The sequence below is a fragment of the Mixophyes fleayi genome, chromosome 1, assembly GCF_038048845.1.
Source record: "Mixophyes fleayi isolate aMixFle1 chromosome 1, aMixFle1.hap1, whole genome shotgun sequence".
In the NCBI taxonomy this organism is placed as follows: domain Eukaryota; kingdom Metazoa; phylum Chordata; class Amphibia; order Anura; family Limnodynastidae; genus Mixophyes; species Mixophyes fleayi.
In genome coordinates, this window is record NC_134402.1 from 444,060,316 (window position 1) to 444,074,307 (window position 13,992).

At 52.6% G+C, this 13,992-nt stretch overlaps 1 long non-coding RNA gene across 1 annotated transcript in view; it reads left to right on the plus strand.

Moving 5' to 3' along the window:
• The first annotated feature begins 61 nt into the window (after positions 1–61).
• Positions 62–13,992, plus strand: part of LOC142109926 (uncharacterized) — a 28,475-nt gene continuing 14,544 nt past the window's right edge. The window contains exons 1-2 of the long non-coding RNA XR_012680463.1: positions 62–139; positions 10,171–10,263. This is a non-coding gene — a long non-coding RNA (uncharacterized LOC142109926). The remainder of the gene's footprint in view (positions 140–10,170; positions 10,264–13,992) is intronic.

The following is a 13,992-nucleotide window of genomic DNA, read 5'->3' on the forward strand; positions in this document are numbered from 1 at the left end:
GTCTGCTCCCTGCTCCTGCAGCGTCCTGATGTGCAAATAACGATGTCAGGACGCTGTCAGAACACAGGAGACAAGGATACGGCACAGAAGGAGGATCAAGAGGACACAGGAAAAAGATACAGAAAGAAGAAGACTGCAGGTAATTAAGCTACTGCAGGGGCTGGGGAGAAGAGGGGGCTGGGGAGAACAGGAGGGAGAACTGGATTGAAGGATGTCTGGAGTGAATGAGGAAGGGAGTCTAGAGGGAATGGGCCGTCTGGTAAGGATGGAGTCTGGGGAGAATGGGGAGGTCTGGTGAGGAGGGAGCCTGGAGAGAATAGGGGGGTCTGGTGAGGAGGGAGTCTGGAGAGAATGGGGGGGTCTTGTAAGCAGGGAGTCTGGAGAGAATGGGGGGGTCTGGTAAGGAGGAAGTCTGGAGAGAATGGGGAGGTCTGGTGAGGAGGGAGTTTGGAGAGAATGGAGAGGTTTGGTGAGGATGGAGTCTGGAGAGAATGGGGGGTCTGGTAAGGAGGGAGTCTGGAGAGAATTGGGGGTCTGGTAAGGAGGGAGTCTGGAGAGAATGGGGAGGACTGGCGAGGAGGGAGTCTAGAGAAAATGGGGGGGTCTGGTGAGGAGGGAGTCTGGAGAGAATGGGGCATCTGGTAAGGATGGAGTCTGGAGGGAATGGGGGCATCTGGTAAGGAGGGAGTCTGGAGAGAATGGGGCATCTGGTAGGGAGGGAGTCTGGAGAGAATGGGGGGGTGTCTGGTAAGCAGAGAGTCTGGAGAGAATGGGGGGGTCTGGTAAGCAGGGAGTCTGGAGAGAATGGGGGGGTCTGGTGAGGAGGGAGTCTGGAGAGAATGGGGCGTCTGGGGAGGAGGGAGTCTGGGGAGAATGGGGGGGTCTGGTGAGGAGGGAGTCTGGAGAGAATAGGGGGGTCTGGTGAGGAGGGAGTCTGGAGAGAATGGGGGGGTCTTGTAAACAAGGAGTCTGGAGAGAATGGGGGGGTCTGGTGAGGAGGGAGTCTGGAGAGAATGAGAGGGTCTGGTGAGGAGGGAGTCTGGAGAGAATAGGGGGGTCTGGTGAGGAGGGAGTCTGGAGAGAATGGGGGGTCTTGTAAGCAGGGAGTCTGGAGAGAATGGGGGGGTCTGGTAAGGAGGAAGTCTGGAGAGAATGGGGAGGTCTGGTGAGGAGGGAGTTTGGAGAGAATAGGGGGGTCTGGTGAGGAGGGAGTCTGGAGAGAATAGGGGGGTCTGGTGAGGAGGGAGTCTGGAGAGAATGGGGGGGTCTTGTAAGCAGGGAGTCTGGAGAGAATGGGGGGGTCTGGTAAGGAGGAAGTCTGGAGAGAATGGGGAGGTCTGGTGAGGAGGGAGTTTGGAGAGAATGGAGAGGTTTGGTGAGGATGGAGTCTGGAGAGAATGGGGGGTCTGGTAAGGAGGGAGTCTGGAGAGAATTGGGGGTCTGGTAAGGAGGGAGTCTGGAGAGAATGGGGAGGACTGGCGAGGAGGGAGTCTAGAGAAAATGGGGGGGTCTGGTGAGGAGGGAGTCTGGAGAGAATGGGGCATCTGGTAAGGATGGAGTCTGGAGGGAATGGGGGCATCTGGTAAGGAGGGAGTCTGGAGAGAATGGGGCATCTGGTAGGGAGGGAGTCTGGAGAGAATGGGGGGGTGTCTGGTAAGCAGAGAGTCTGGAGAGAATGGGGGGGTCTGGTAAGCAGGGAGTCTGGAGAGAATGGGGGGGTCTGGTGAGGAGGGAGTCTGGAGAGAATGGGGCGTCTGGGGAGGAGGGAGTCTGGGGAGAATGGGGGGGTCTGGTGAGGAGGGAGTCTGGAGAGAATAGGGGGGTCTGGTGAGGAGGGAGTCTGGAGAGAATGGGGGGGTCTTGTAAACAAGGAGTCTGGAGAGAATGGGGGGGTCTGGTGAGGAGGGAGTCTGGAGAGAATGAGAGGGTCTGGTGAGGAGGGAGTCTGGAGAGAATGGGGGGGTCTGGTAAGGAGGAAGTCTGGAGAGAATGGGGAGGTCTGGTGAGGAGGGAGTCTAGAGAGAATGGGGGGGTCTGGTGAGGAGGGAGTCTGGAGAGAATGGGGGGGTCTGGTGAGGAGGGAGTCTGGAGAGAATGGGGGTTCTGGTAAGGAGGGAGTCTGGAGAGAATTGGGGGGTCTGGTAAGGAGGGAGTCTGTAGAGAATGGGGAGGACTGGTGAGGAGGGAGTCTAGAGAGAATGGGGGGGTCTGGTGAGGAGGGAGTCGGGAGAGAATGGGGGGTCTGGTGAGGAGGGAGTCTAGAGAGAATGGGGGGGTCTGGTGAGGAGGGAGTCTGGAGAGAATGGGGGGTCTGGTGAGGAGGGAGTCTAGAGAGAATGGGGGGGTCTGGTGAGGAGGGAGTCTGGAGAAAATGGGGGGTCTGGTGAGGAGGGAGTCTGGAGAGAATGGGGGGGTCTGGTGAGGAGGGAGTCTGGAGAGAATGAGAGGGTCTGGTGAGGAGGGAGTCTGGAGAGAATGGGGGGGTCTGGGGAGGAGGGAGTCTTGAAAGAATGGGGGGGTCTGGTAATAAGGGAGTCTGGAGAGAATGGGGGGGTCTGGTGACGAAGGAGTCTGGAGAGAATAGGGAAGTCTGGTGAGGAGGGAGTCTGGAGAGAATGGGGGGGGTCTTGTAAACAAGGAGTCTGGAGAGAATGGGGGGGTCTGGGGAGGATGCAGTCTTGAAAAAATAGGGGGGTCTGGTAAGGAGGGAGTCTGGAGAGAATGGGGGGGTGTCTGGTAAGCAGAAAGTCTGGAGAGAATGGGGGGGGGGTCTGGTGAGGAGGGAGTCTGGAAAGAATGGGGGCATCTGGTAAGGAGGGAGTCTGGAGAGAATGGGGCCTCTGTTAAGGATGGAGTCTGGAGGGAATGGGGGCATATGGTAAGGAGGGAGTCTGGAGAGAATGGGGCGTCTGGTAAGGAGGGAGTCTGGAGAGAATGGGGCGTCTGGTAAGGAGGGAGTCTGGAAAAAATGGGGGGTGTCTGGTAAGCAGAGAGTCTGGAGAGAATGGGGGGGTCTGGTAAGCAGGGAGTCTGGAGAGAATGGGGGGGTCTGGAGAGGAGGGAGTCTGGAGAGAATGGGGGTGTCTGGGGAGGATGGAGTCTGGAGGGAATGGGGGCATCTGGTAAGGAGGGAGTCTGGAGAGAATAGGGGGGTCTGGTGAGGAGGGAGTCTGGAGAGAATGGGGGGGTCTTGTAAACAAGGAGTCTGGAGAGAATGGGGGGGTCTGGTGAGGAGGGAGTCTGGAGAGAATGAGAGGGTCTGGTGAGGAGGGAGTCTGGAGAGAATGGGGGGTCTGGTAAGGAGGAAGTCTGGAGAGAATGGGGAGGTCTGGTGAGGAGGGAGTCTAGAGAGAATGGGGGGGTCTGGTGAGGAGGGAGTCTGGAGAGAATGGGGGGGTCTGGGGAGGAGGGAGTCTTGAAAGAATGGGGGGTCTGGTAATAAGGGAGTCTGGAGAGAATGGGGGGGTCTGGTGACGAAGGAGTCTGGAGAGAATAGGGAAGTCTGGTGAGGAGGGAGTCTGGAGAGAATGGGGGGGGTCTTGTAAACAAGGAGTCTGGAGAGAATGGGGGGGTCTGGGGAGGATGCAGTCTTGAAAAAATAGGGGGGTCTGGTAAGGAGGGAGTCTGGAGAGAATGGGGGGGTGTCTGGTAAGCAGAAAGTCTGGAGAGAATGGGGGGGGGGTCTGGTGAGGAGGGAGTCTGGAAAGAATGGGGGCATCTGGTAAGGAGGGAGTCTGGAGAGAATGGGGCCTCTGTTAAGGATGGAGTCTGGAGGGAATGGGGGCATATGGTAAGGAGGGAGTCTGGAGAGAATGGGGCGTCTGGTAAGGAGGGAGTCTGGAGAGAATGGGGCGTCTGGTAAGGAGGGAGTCTGGAAAAAATGGGGGGTGTCTGGTAAGCAGAGAGTCTGGAGAGAATGGGGGGGTCTGGTAAGCAGGGAGTCTGGAGAGAATGGGGGGGTCTGGAGAGGAGGGAGTCTGGAGAGAATGGGGGTGTCTGGGGAGGATGGAGTCTGGAGGGAATGGGGGCATCTGGTAAGGAGGGAGTCTGGAGAGAATAGGGGGGTCTGGTGAGGAGGGAGTCTGGAGAGAATGGGGGGGTCTTGTAAACAAGGAGTCTGGAGAGAATGGGGGGGTCTGGTGAGGAGGGAGTCTGGAGAGAATGAGAGGGTCTGGTGAGGAGGGAGTCTGGAGAGAATGGGGGGGTCTGGTAAGGAGGAAGTCTGGAGAGAATGGGGAGGTCTGGTGAGGAGGGAGTCTAGAGAGAATGGGGGGGTCTGGTGAGGAGGGAGTCTGGAGAGAATGGGGGGGTCTGGTGAGGAGGGAGTCTGGAGAGAATGGGGGTTCTGGTAAGGAGGGAGTCTGTAGAGAATGGGGAGGACTGGTGAGGAGGGAGTCTAGAGAGAATGGGGGGGTCTGGTGAGGAGGGAGTCGGGAGAGAATGGGGGGTCTGGTGAGGAGGGAGTCTAGAGAGAATGGGGGGGTCTGGTGAGGAGGGAGTCTGGAGAGAATGGGGGGTCTGGTGAGGAGGGAGTCTAGAGAGAATGGGGGGGTCTGGTGAGGAGGGAGTCTGGAGAGAATGGGGGGTCTGGTGAGGAGGGAGTCTGGAGAGAATGGGGGGGTCTGGTGAGGAGGGAGTCTGGAGAGAATGAGAGGGTCTGGTGAGGAGGGAGTCTGGAGAGAATGGGGGGGTCTGGGGAGGAGGGAGTCTTGAAAGAATGGGGGGTCTGGTAATAAGGGAGTCTGGAGAGAATGGGGGGGTCTGGTGACGAAGGAGTCTGGAGAGAATAGGGAAGTCTGGTGAGGAGGGAGTCTGGAGAGAATGGGGGGGTCTTGTAAACAAGGAGTCTGGAGAGAATGGGGGGGTCTGGGGAGGATGCAGTCTTGAAAAAATAGGGGGGTCTGGTAAGGAGGGAGTCTGGAGAGAATGGGGGGGTGTCTGGTAAGCAGAAAGTCTGGAGAGAATGGGGGGGGGTCTGGTGAGGAGGGAGTCTGGAAAGAATGGGGGCATCTGGTAAGGAGGGAGTCTGGAGAGAATGGGGCCTCTGTTAAGGATGGAGTCTGGAGGGAATGGGGGCATATGGTAAGGAGGGAGTCTGGAGAGAATGGGGCGTCTGGTAAGGAGGGAGTCTGGAGAGAATGGGGCGTCTGGTAAGGAGGGAGTCTGGAAAAAATGGGGGGTGTCTGGTAAGCAGAGAGTCTGGAGAGAATGGGGGGGTCTGGTAAGCAGGGAGTCTGGAGAGAATGGGGGGGTCTGGAGAGGAGGGAGTCTGGAGAGAATGGGGGTGTCTGGGGAGGATGGAGTCTGGAGGGAATGGGGGCATCTGGTAAGGAGGGAGTCTGGAGAGAATGGGGCGTCTGGTAAGGAGGGAGTCTGGAGAGAATGAGGGGGTGTCTGGTAAGCAGAGAGTCTGGAGAGAATGGGGGGGTCTGGTAAGCAGGGAGTCTGGAGAGAAAGGGGGGGTCTGGTGAGGAGGGAGTCTGGAGAGAATGGGGCGTCTGGTGAGGAGGGAGTCTGGAGAGAATGGTGGGGTCTGGTGAGGAGAGAGTCTGGAGAGAATAGGGCGGTCTGGTGAGGAGGGAGTCTGGAGAGAATGGGGGGGGTCTGGGGAGGAGGGAGTCTCTAAAGAATGGGGGGGGTCTGGTAAGGAGGGAGTCTGCAGAGAATGGGAGGGTCTGGTAAGGAGGAAGTCTAGAGAGAATGGGGGGGGGTCTGGTGAGGAGGGAGTCTGGAGAGAATGGGGGTTCTGGTAAGGAGGGAGTCTGGAGAGAATGGGGGGGTCTGGTAAGGAGGGAGTCTGGAGAGAATGGGGAGGACTGGTGAGGAGGGAGTCTAGAGAGAATGGGGGGGGTCTGGTGAGGAGGGAGTCTGGAGAGAATGGGGCGTCTGGTAAGGAGGGAGTCTGGAGAGAATGGGGGGGTGTCTGGTAAGCAGAGAGTCTGGAGAGAATGGGGGGGTCTGGTAAGCAGGGAGTCTGGAGAGAATTGGGGAGTCTGGTGAGGAGGGAGTCTGGAGAGAATGGGGCGTCTGGTGAGGAGGGAGTCTGGAGAGAATTGGGGGGTCTGGTGAGGAGGGAGTCTGGAGAGAATGGGGGGGGTCTTGTAAACAAGGAGTCTGGAGAGAATGGGGGGTCTGGGGAGGATGCAGTCTTGAAAAAATAGGGGGGTCTGGTAAGGAGGGAGTCTGGAGAGAATGTGGGGGTGTCTGGTAAGCAGAGAGTCTGGAGAGAATGGGGGGTCTGGTGATGAGGGAGTCTGGAGAGAATGGGGGCATCTGGTAAGGAGGGAGTCTGGAGAGAATGGGGGGGTCTGGTGAGGAGGGAGTCTGGAGAGAATGGGGGTGTCTGGGGAGGATGGAGTCTGGAGGGAATGGGGGCATCTGGTAAGGAGGGAGTCTGGAGAGAATGGGGCGTCTGGTAAGGAGGGAGTCTGGAGAGAATGAGGGGGTGTCTGGTAAGCAGAGAGTCTGGAGAGAATGGGGGGGTCTGGTAAGCAGGGAGTCTGGAGAGAATGGGGGAGTCTGGTGAGGAGGGAGTCTGGAGAGAATGGGGCGTCTGGTTAGGAGGGAGTCTGGAGAGAATTGGGGGGTCTGGTGAGGAGGGAGTCTGGAGAGAATGAGAGGGTCTGGTGAGGAGGGAGTCTGGAGAGAATGGGAGGGTCTGGTAAGGAGGAAGTCTGGAGAGAATGGGGAGGTCTGGTGAGGAGGGAGTCTAGAGAGAATGGGGGGGTCTGGTGAGGAGGGAGTCTGGAGAGAATTGGGGGGTCTGGTGAGGAGGGAGTCTGGAGAGAATGGGGGTCTGGTAAGGAGGGAGTCTGGAGAGAATGGGGAGGACTGGTGAGGAGGGAGTCTAGAGAGAATGGGGGGGGTCTGGTGAGGAGGGAGTCTGGAGAGAATGGGGCGTCTGGTAAGGATGGAGTCTGGAGGGAATGGGGGCATCTGGTAAGGAGGAAGTCTGGAGAGAATGGGGCGTCTGGTAAGGAGGGAGTCTGGAGAGAATGGGGGGGTGTCTGGTAAGCAGAGAGTCTGGAGAGAATGGGGGGGTCTGGTAAGCAGGGAGTCTGGAGAGAATTGGGGAGTCTGGTGAGGAGGGAGTCTGGAGAGAATGGGGCGTCTGGTGAGGAGGGAGTCTGGAGAGAATGGGGGGGTCTGGTGAGGAGGGAGTCTGGAGAGAATAGGGAAGTCTGGTGAGGAGGGAGTCTGGAAAGAATGGGGGGGTCTTGTAAACAAGGAGTCTGGAGAGAATGGGGGGTCTGGGGAGGATGCAGTCTTGAAAAAATAGGGGGGTCTGGTAAGGAGGGAGTCTGGAGAGAATGTGGGGGTGTCTGGTAAGCAGAGAGTCTGGAGAGAATGGGGGGTCTAGTGAGGAGGGAGTCTGGAGAGAATGGGGGCATCTGGTAAGGAGGGAGTCTGGAGAGAATGGGGGGGTCTGGTGAGGAGGGAGTCTGGAGAGAATGGGGGTGTCTGGGGAGGATGGAGTCTGGAGGGAATGGGGGCATCTGGTAAGGAGGGAGTCTGGAGAGAATGAGGGGGTGTCTGGTAAGCAGAGAGTCTGGAGAGAATGGGGGGGTCTGGGGAGGATGGAGTCTGGAGAGAATGGGGCGTCTGGTAAGGAGGGAGTCTGGAGAGAATGAGGGGGTGTCTGGTAAGCAGAGAGTCTGGAGAGAATGGGGGGTCTGGTGAGGAGGGAGTCTGGAGAGAATGGGGGCATCTGGTAAGGAGGGAGTCTGGAGAGAATGGGGGGGTCTGGTGAGGAGGGAGTCTGGAGAGAATGGGGGTGTCTGGGGAGGATGGAGTCTGGAGGGAATGGGGGCATCTGGTAAGGAGGGAGTCTGGAGAGAATGAGGGGGTGTCTGGTAAGCAGAGAGTCTGGAGAGAATGGGGGTGTCTGGGGAGGATGGAGTCTGGAGAGAATGGGGCGTCTGGTAAGGAGGGAGTCTGGAGAGAATGAGGGGGTGTCTGGTAAGCAGAGAGTCTGGAGAGAATGGGGGGGTCTGGTAAGCAGGGAGTCTGGAGAGAATGGGGGAGTCTGGTGAGGAGGGAGTCTGGAGAGAATGGGGCGTCTGGTTAGGAGGGAGTCTGGAGAGAATGGGGGGGTCTGGTGAGGAGGGAGTCTGGAGAGAATGAGAGGGTCTGGTGAGGAGGGAGTCTGGAGAGAATGGGAGGGTCTGGTAAGGAGGAAGTCTGGAGAGAATGGGGAGGTCTGGTCAGGAGGGAGTCTAGAGAGAATGGGGGGGTCTGGTGAGGAGGGAGTCTGGAGAGAATTGGGGGGTCTGGTGAGGAGGGAGTCTGGAGAGAATGGGGGTCTGGTAAGGAGGGAGTCTGGAGAGAATGGGGGGTCTGGTAAGGAGGGAGTCTGGAGAGAATGAGGGGGGTCTGGTAAGCAGAGAGTCTGGAGAGAATGGGGGGGTCTGGTAAGCAGGGAGTCTGGAGAGAATGGGGCGTCTGGTGAGGAGGGAGTCTGGAGAGAATGGGGGGGTCTGGTGAGGAGGGAGTCTGGAGAGAATGGGGGGGTCTGGTGAGGAGGGAGTCTGGAGAGAATAGGGGGGTCTGGTGAGGAGGGAGTCTGGAGAGAATGGGGGGGTCTTGTAAACAAGGAGTCTGGAGAGAATGGGGGGTCTGGTGAGGAGCGAGTCTGGAGAGAATGGGGGGTCTGGTAAGGAGGGAGTCTGGAGAGAATTGGGGAGGTCTGGTAAGGAGGGAGTCTAGAGAGAATGGGGAGGACTGGTGAGGAGGGAGTCTAGAGAGAATGGGGGGTCTGGTGAGGAGGGAGTCTGGAGAAAATGGTGGGTCTGGTGAGGAGGTAGTCTAGAGAGAATGGGGGGGTCTGGTGAGGAGGTAGTCTGGAGAGAATGGGGGGTCTGGTAAGGAGGGAGTCTGAGAGAATGGGGAGGTCTGGTTAGGAGGTAGTCTAGAGAGAATGGGGGGGTCTGGTGAGGAGGGAGTCTGGAGAGAATGGGGGGTCTGGGGTAGGGGCAGCACAGTGGCCTAGTGGTTAGCACGTCTGCCTCACAGCACTGGGGTCATGAGTTCGATTCCCGACCATGGCCTTATCTGTGTGGAGTTTGTATGTTCTCCCTGTGTTTGCGTGGGTTTCCTCCGGGTGCTCCGGTTTCCTCCCACACTCCAAAAACATACTGGTAGGGTAATTGGCTGCAATCAAAAAAATTGACCCTAGTCTCTCCCTCTCTGTCTGTCTGTCTCTGTGTGTGAGTGTGTGTCTATAGTAGGGAATTTAGACTGTAAGCTCCAATGGGGCAGGGACTGATGTGAATGAGTTCTCTGTACAGCGCTGCGGAATTAGTGGCGCTATATAAATAAATGATGATGACGATGATGATGATGATGAGTCTAGAGAGAATAGGGGGTTGTCTGGTGAGGAGGGAGTCCGGAGAGTATGGCGGGGTCGGGGGTCTGGAGAGAATAAAGGGAGATTCAGGGGGCAGGGGGTTGGAGAGAAGGGGGGATTCTTTGGAGTACATAAATACATACTATGAAAACATAAGCAATATAAAAAAAAAATCGCAAAGTATTCATTAGCAATAATAATTTCTAACAAATGTGGGGAAATTTGTAAGCCATAATTTGATTGTGGGGCTGGTGGGGGAATAGGCATTTGAATTAAATGTAAATGTTAATAATTTAATGTAGGGGCTGGTGAGGGTCTGTTTGTCAAATATGGAGGTTTTTAATTTAATGTTGGGTTTGGTGAGAATTAATATGATTTATTAAATGGGGATGCTATTAATTTAATGGTGGGGGCTGGTGAGGGGTGAAGTAGGTCTATTAATTAAATGGGAATGTTATTAATTTAATGTTGGGGGTGGATGAGGTAGAAAATGTCTGTTTATTAAATGGGAATGCTATTAATTTAATGCCTGGACTGATGAGGGGTATGTCTGTTTATTAAATGGGAATGTTATTAATTTAATGTCGGGACTGGTTGGGGGGAAGGAGGCTTATTTATTAAATGTGGGTGCTAATATTTTAATGTTGGGACTATATGGAGGGAAATGTAGATGCTATTCATCAAATTCTGGAGCTGATTGTGTGGAAGGGTGTTTGGGTCTTTTTAAACAGAAAAGGCTACTGATTTAATATCTGTCCAGTTGTGGGGAGGGAGGCCTAGATTGTTCACTCACTGCTCAACTTTCCACTCAATTTTCCAAACAGGACCCCGATATTCCAGGATCCAGCCAAGCAGCAACAGAGCAGAGGACACCGGCGATGCCTAACAGCTGAGAGGCAGCATCTACTCCCATAAAGGTACAGTTTGGGGGAGGGGGTGTGCCAGTGTTCTGTTTTGCCCAGGGAACTAAAATGTTTAGTTTCTGCTCTACCATATACCATTGCCATTCCTGTAGGGTTGCCTCTACCATAAAGGCAAGCAATAGTGGGCCACTACTATACCTCTCAACCATCCCGATTTAGGCGGGACAGTCCTGACTTGAGGGCTCTGTCCAGCCATCCTGATCAGAACAGCTTTGTCCCTCGGTTTCAAAGTTGGGTGGTATCACCCATGCATGGCAGAGTAGCGGTGAACGAGTCTCACCCGCACCTGCCACTGGCTCGCTCGGCATTTAATGAGTGTTTTACGGTGATGGAGAGAGTATGAGTCAGCCTAGCACTTCAAAAGCAATATCCACACCCCTGGAATGTGGTCACACCTCCATTGTGATATGGCCACGCCTCTATTGTGATGTGGATACACCCCCTGTCCTGAATGAAGAAGAGGCAAGGTTAAGAGGTATAAAAATTGCTATTCTGGGTCAAAGTAAAATAACTATGATTTGAGAGGAAATTAAATGTTTTCAATAAAATTGTCTTTATAAGCATATATTAATAAAATTGTACAAAATACAATAAAATTCAGTGCACTGGGATACAATGGCAATCAACAGAGTATGATGTAAAACAAATGGGCACAGGTTAATAAATAACCATTATGTAACATACGTATTGATAACACAAATGCGCATGCAAACATAGTAGTCTATAGGGAAACAGTATCCAGAGTTGAGGATGTCTTAGATCTGTATGTTAGGTAAGTCAGACGGATAGCCTGCATGTATGTTAGACAGATGGCCAGCATGTAATGTTAGTTTGGTTTGATCACCAACAGATCGTTTATGTTGCCAAAGAAAAAAGATAGATGCGATCATATATCGCTTTGATAGCCAATTGATAGAGTGTTCGTAGCAGATCATACAGTGTGATGTAATATCCATGGGTAATAACGTCGTATTGCTCAAGATCTGTAATGAATCAAATCTAGGCGGTGGTAAAAGTATATAGCGGTCCACTCACCCTTGATGCTTCCAAACGGTGTGGTCCTTGGAGGATTTCTTTAAGGTTGTAAAGATACCGGGTTTATCTGGCCCAATGCTACCCACTTCACTCTGGCTGGCCACCCACGGGTGCCTTCCTATGCCAGTACCTTCTAGGATTCGTATGGTCACTCAGGCAAAATGCAGTTAGAAAAATACAACAGTATCTTTATTGTCATACAAACAACACTAGAATATTATGTACACACAGTAAATAAATGCCAGGCCGGTTTACCACATTATCTGTCCCTTACCCCAATAGCTTAAGGAGCTTTAGTCACCTGGTTGTCCAGACTTCACAACCCGTGGATCTCTCTTAGCTGCATATATAGACTTTAGTAGAGAACGACAACTCAAAACTAAATCTTGCAGTCTTCATGATTGAAATCCCAGAATGAACACCCCACCCCCCCCCCCCCCCCTTGGAGTGGCTCCTTATATCTAGGGTCTAATTTCCACAGTGTTTTCCCCTCTCTAGGCAAACCCCTGGGTCTATTCTTCTTATCAATTGGTCAGTGCTGGAATAGGGGGGTTGGAGAGGGCAGTGAAGATGAGCTGTCCTTCCAGAGAACCTCCCCTGTTAGATAGCCTGTCTGTACTAGCCTGGTGTGAACAATGGACACTAATTAGTTTTCCTACTCCAGCACATGGCAACCTGATCCCTACCCATAATCCCCCTGGCTTCTCTTTAAAAGACAATGAATAACCTTACTGCAAGTTATCAATATACAATACACAATATACATATGTAAACTGAACTACAATGTCCCCTTAGCCACATGTTATTGGACAATGCAGTTGTAGTTGTATGGGCAGCACGGTGGCTAAGTGGTTAGCACTTCTGCCTTACAGCACTGGGGTCATGAGTTTGATTCCTGACCATGGCCTTATCTGTGAGGAGTTTGTATGTTCTCCCCATGCTTGCGTGGGTTTTCTCCGGGTGCTCCGGTTTCCTCCCACACTCCAAAAACATACCTAGTAGGTTAATTGGCTGCTAACAAATTGACCGTAGTCCGTGTGTCTGTTTGTGAGTGTGTGTTAGGGAGTTTAGATTGTAAGCCCCAATGAGGCAGGGACTGATGTGAGTGAGTTCTCTGTACAGCGCTGCGGAATTAGTGGCGCTATATAAATAAATGATGATGATGATAGTCTTGTGAGCTGGGGAACAAAAGCATGGGCTATAAAAAGTACTTGCTATAATCCACATTATGTGAGAAATGATAAACCGAATGCTCACAGGGTTATCACCCTCCTTTCGTCACAAAGGTACTCACTCTCGAAATCTGATATTCCCCCAATGAGTCTAGTCCTTCTTAATCGGATAGCTGCGCAGACAGCTGATCGTCACAGATCTGTGTCTATTGCTGGATAGACTCTGCTCTGGTGTCATGAATTAGGATCTGGTGATAGCAGATTCATAATTGCCAACCAAAGTTAGTGCTGGCAGAACAGAGGTTTGGCTTTTGCTGCAGGGGGATCTGAACTGCTCCCTGGCGTGATAAGCTGGTGACTACAGGGTGTGTGGTAAGAATCAGTTTGGAGAAGATGGGCCAAGTGAGCTGAGGTCTTGTACACAGACGGAGAGTGAAGTACTGAAACGAAAACCAGAGGAGGAGTCAGGATAAGCCGGGAACAGGAGATGTTAAATGTATTGTCAGATCAACCAGAGAGCTGGTTCTGGGACAAAATTACTGTATTATTATATCATGGGGACACTATGGGGTATATTTACTAAACTGTGGGTTTGAAAAAGGGGAGATGTTGCCTATAGCAACCAATCAGATTCTAGCTGTCGTTTTGTAGTATGTACTAAATAAATGATAACTAGAATCTCATTGGTTGCTGTAGTCAACATCTCCACTTTTTCAAATCCGCCGTTTAGTAAATATACCTCTATGTAGTGCCACATCTGTGCATCATAAATAATTATTGCCCCCATTAGCAAACAAATAGTTTTGCCCAGTTAATATAATTATATATTCATATTTCCCCATGATATAATACAATAATGTTGCCCCCAAAAATTAATTATAAATTAATTTTGCCCCTTAATCAATACATAATGATTGCCCCCAAAATGTGTATGTCAATGGTGCTTCCTCTTATGTTCCTAATGGCAAGATAGCTCAAACAGCACGCAGTGTGAACAATCTCGCCTCCCACAGCCACCTCCTTTGTTTTGGAAATTTGGATGGGGTTTTGCTGCGGTTTTGCACACACCAGCTTAGAAAATCCATCAGTTTGTATGTTTATCATTGTTAAAATCGGGATGACGATCTGTAACGTATCACTTGTACCAGCTACAGATCTCGTGTGAGTGACGATTATTAGTGATGATAGTCTTGTTGCATGCTAGAACATATGTTTGAAATCAGGAGCTACTGTAAAAAAGCATTTAATGTTCAGTAGACATAATGTAACAATCTGCTTATAGCTTACTGCTTTGCCTGGCAGCTCCTGCCTCCTGGACTTTTGGACTTTATTATTTGTTCATTTTGTGTGTTGCAGCAGTACCTTCATTCACCAGAGGTGCTGCTATTGTGCCCTACTTGTTTGTATCAGGGGTTAACCTGCCCTGTAATTATTCCTTGCACCTGGGTGTGTCCCTTCTTAAACCTGTCACTCCCAGCATACATGGCTGGTTATTGTTGTCCTATCCTGATGTCAG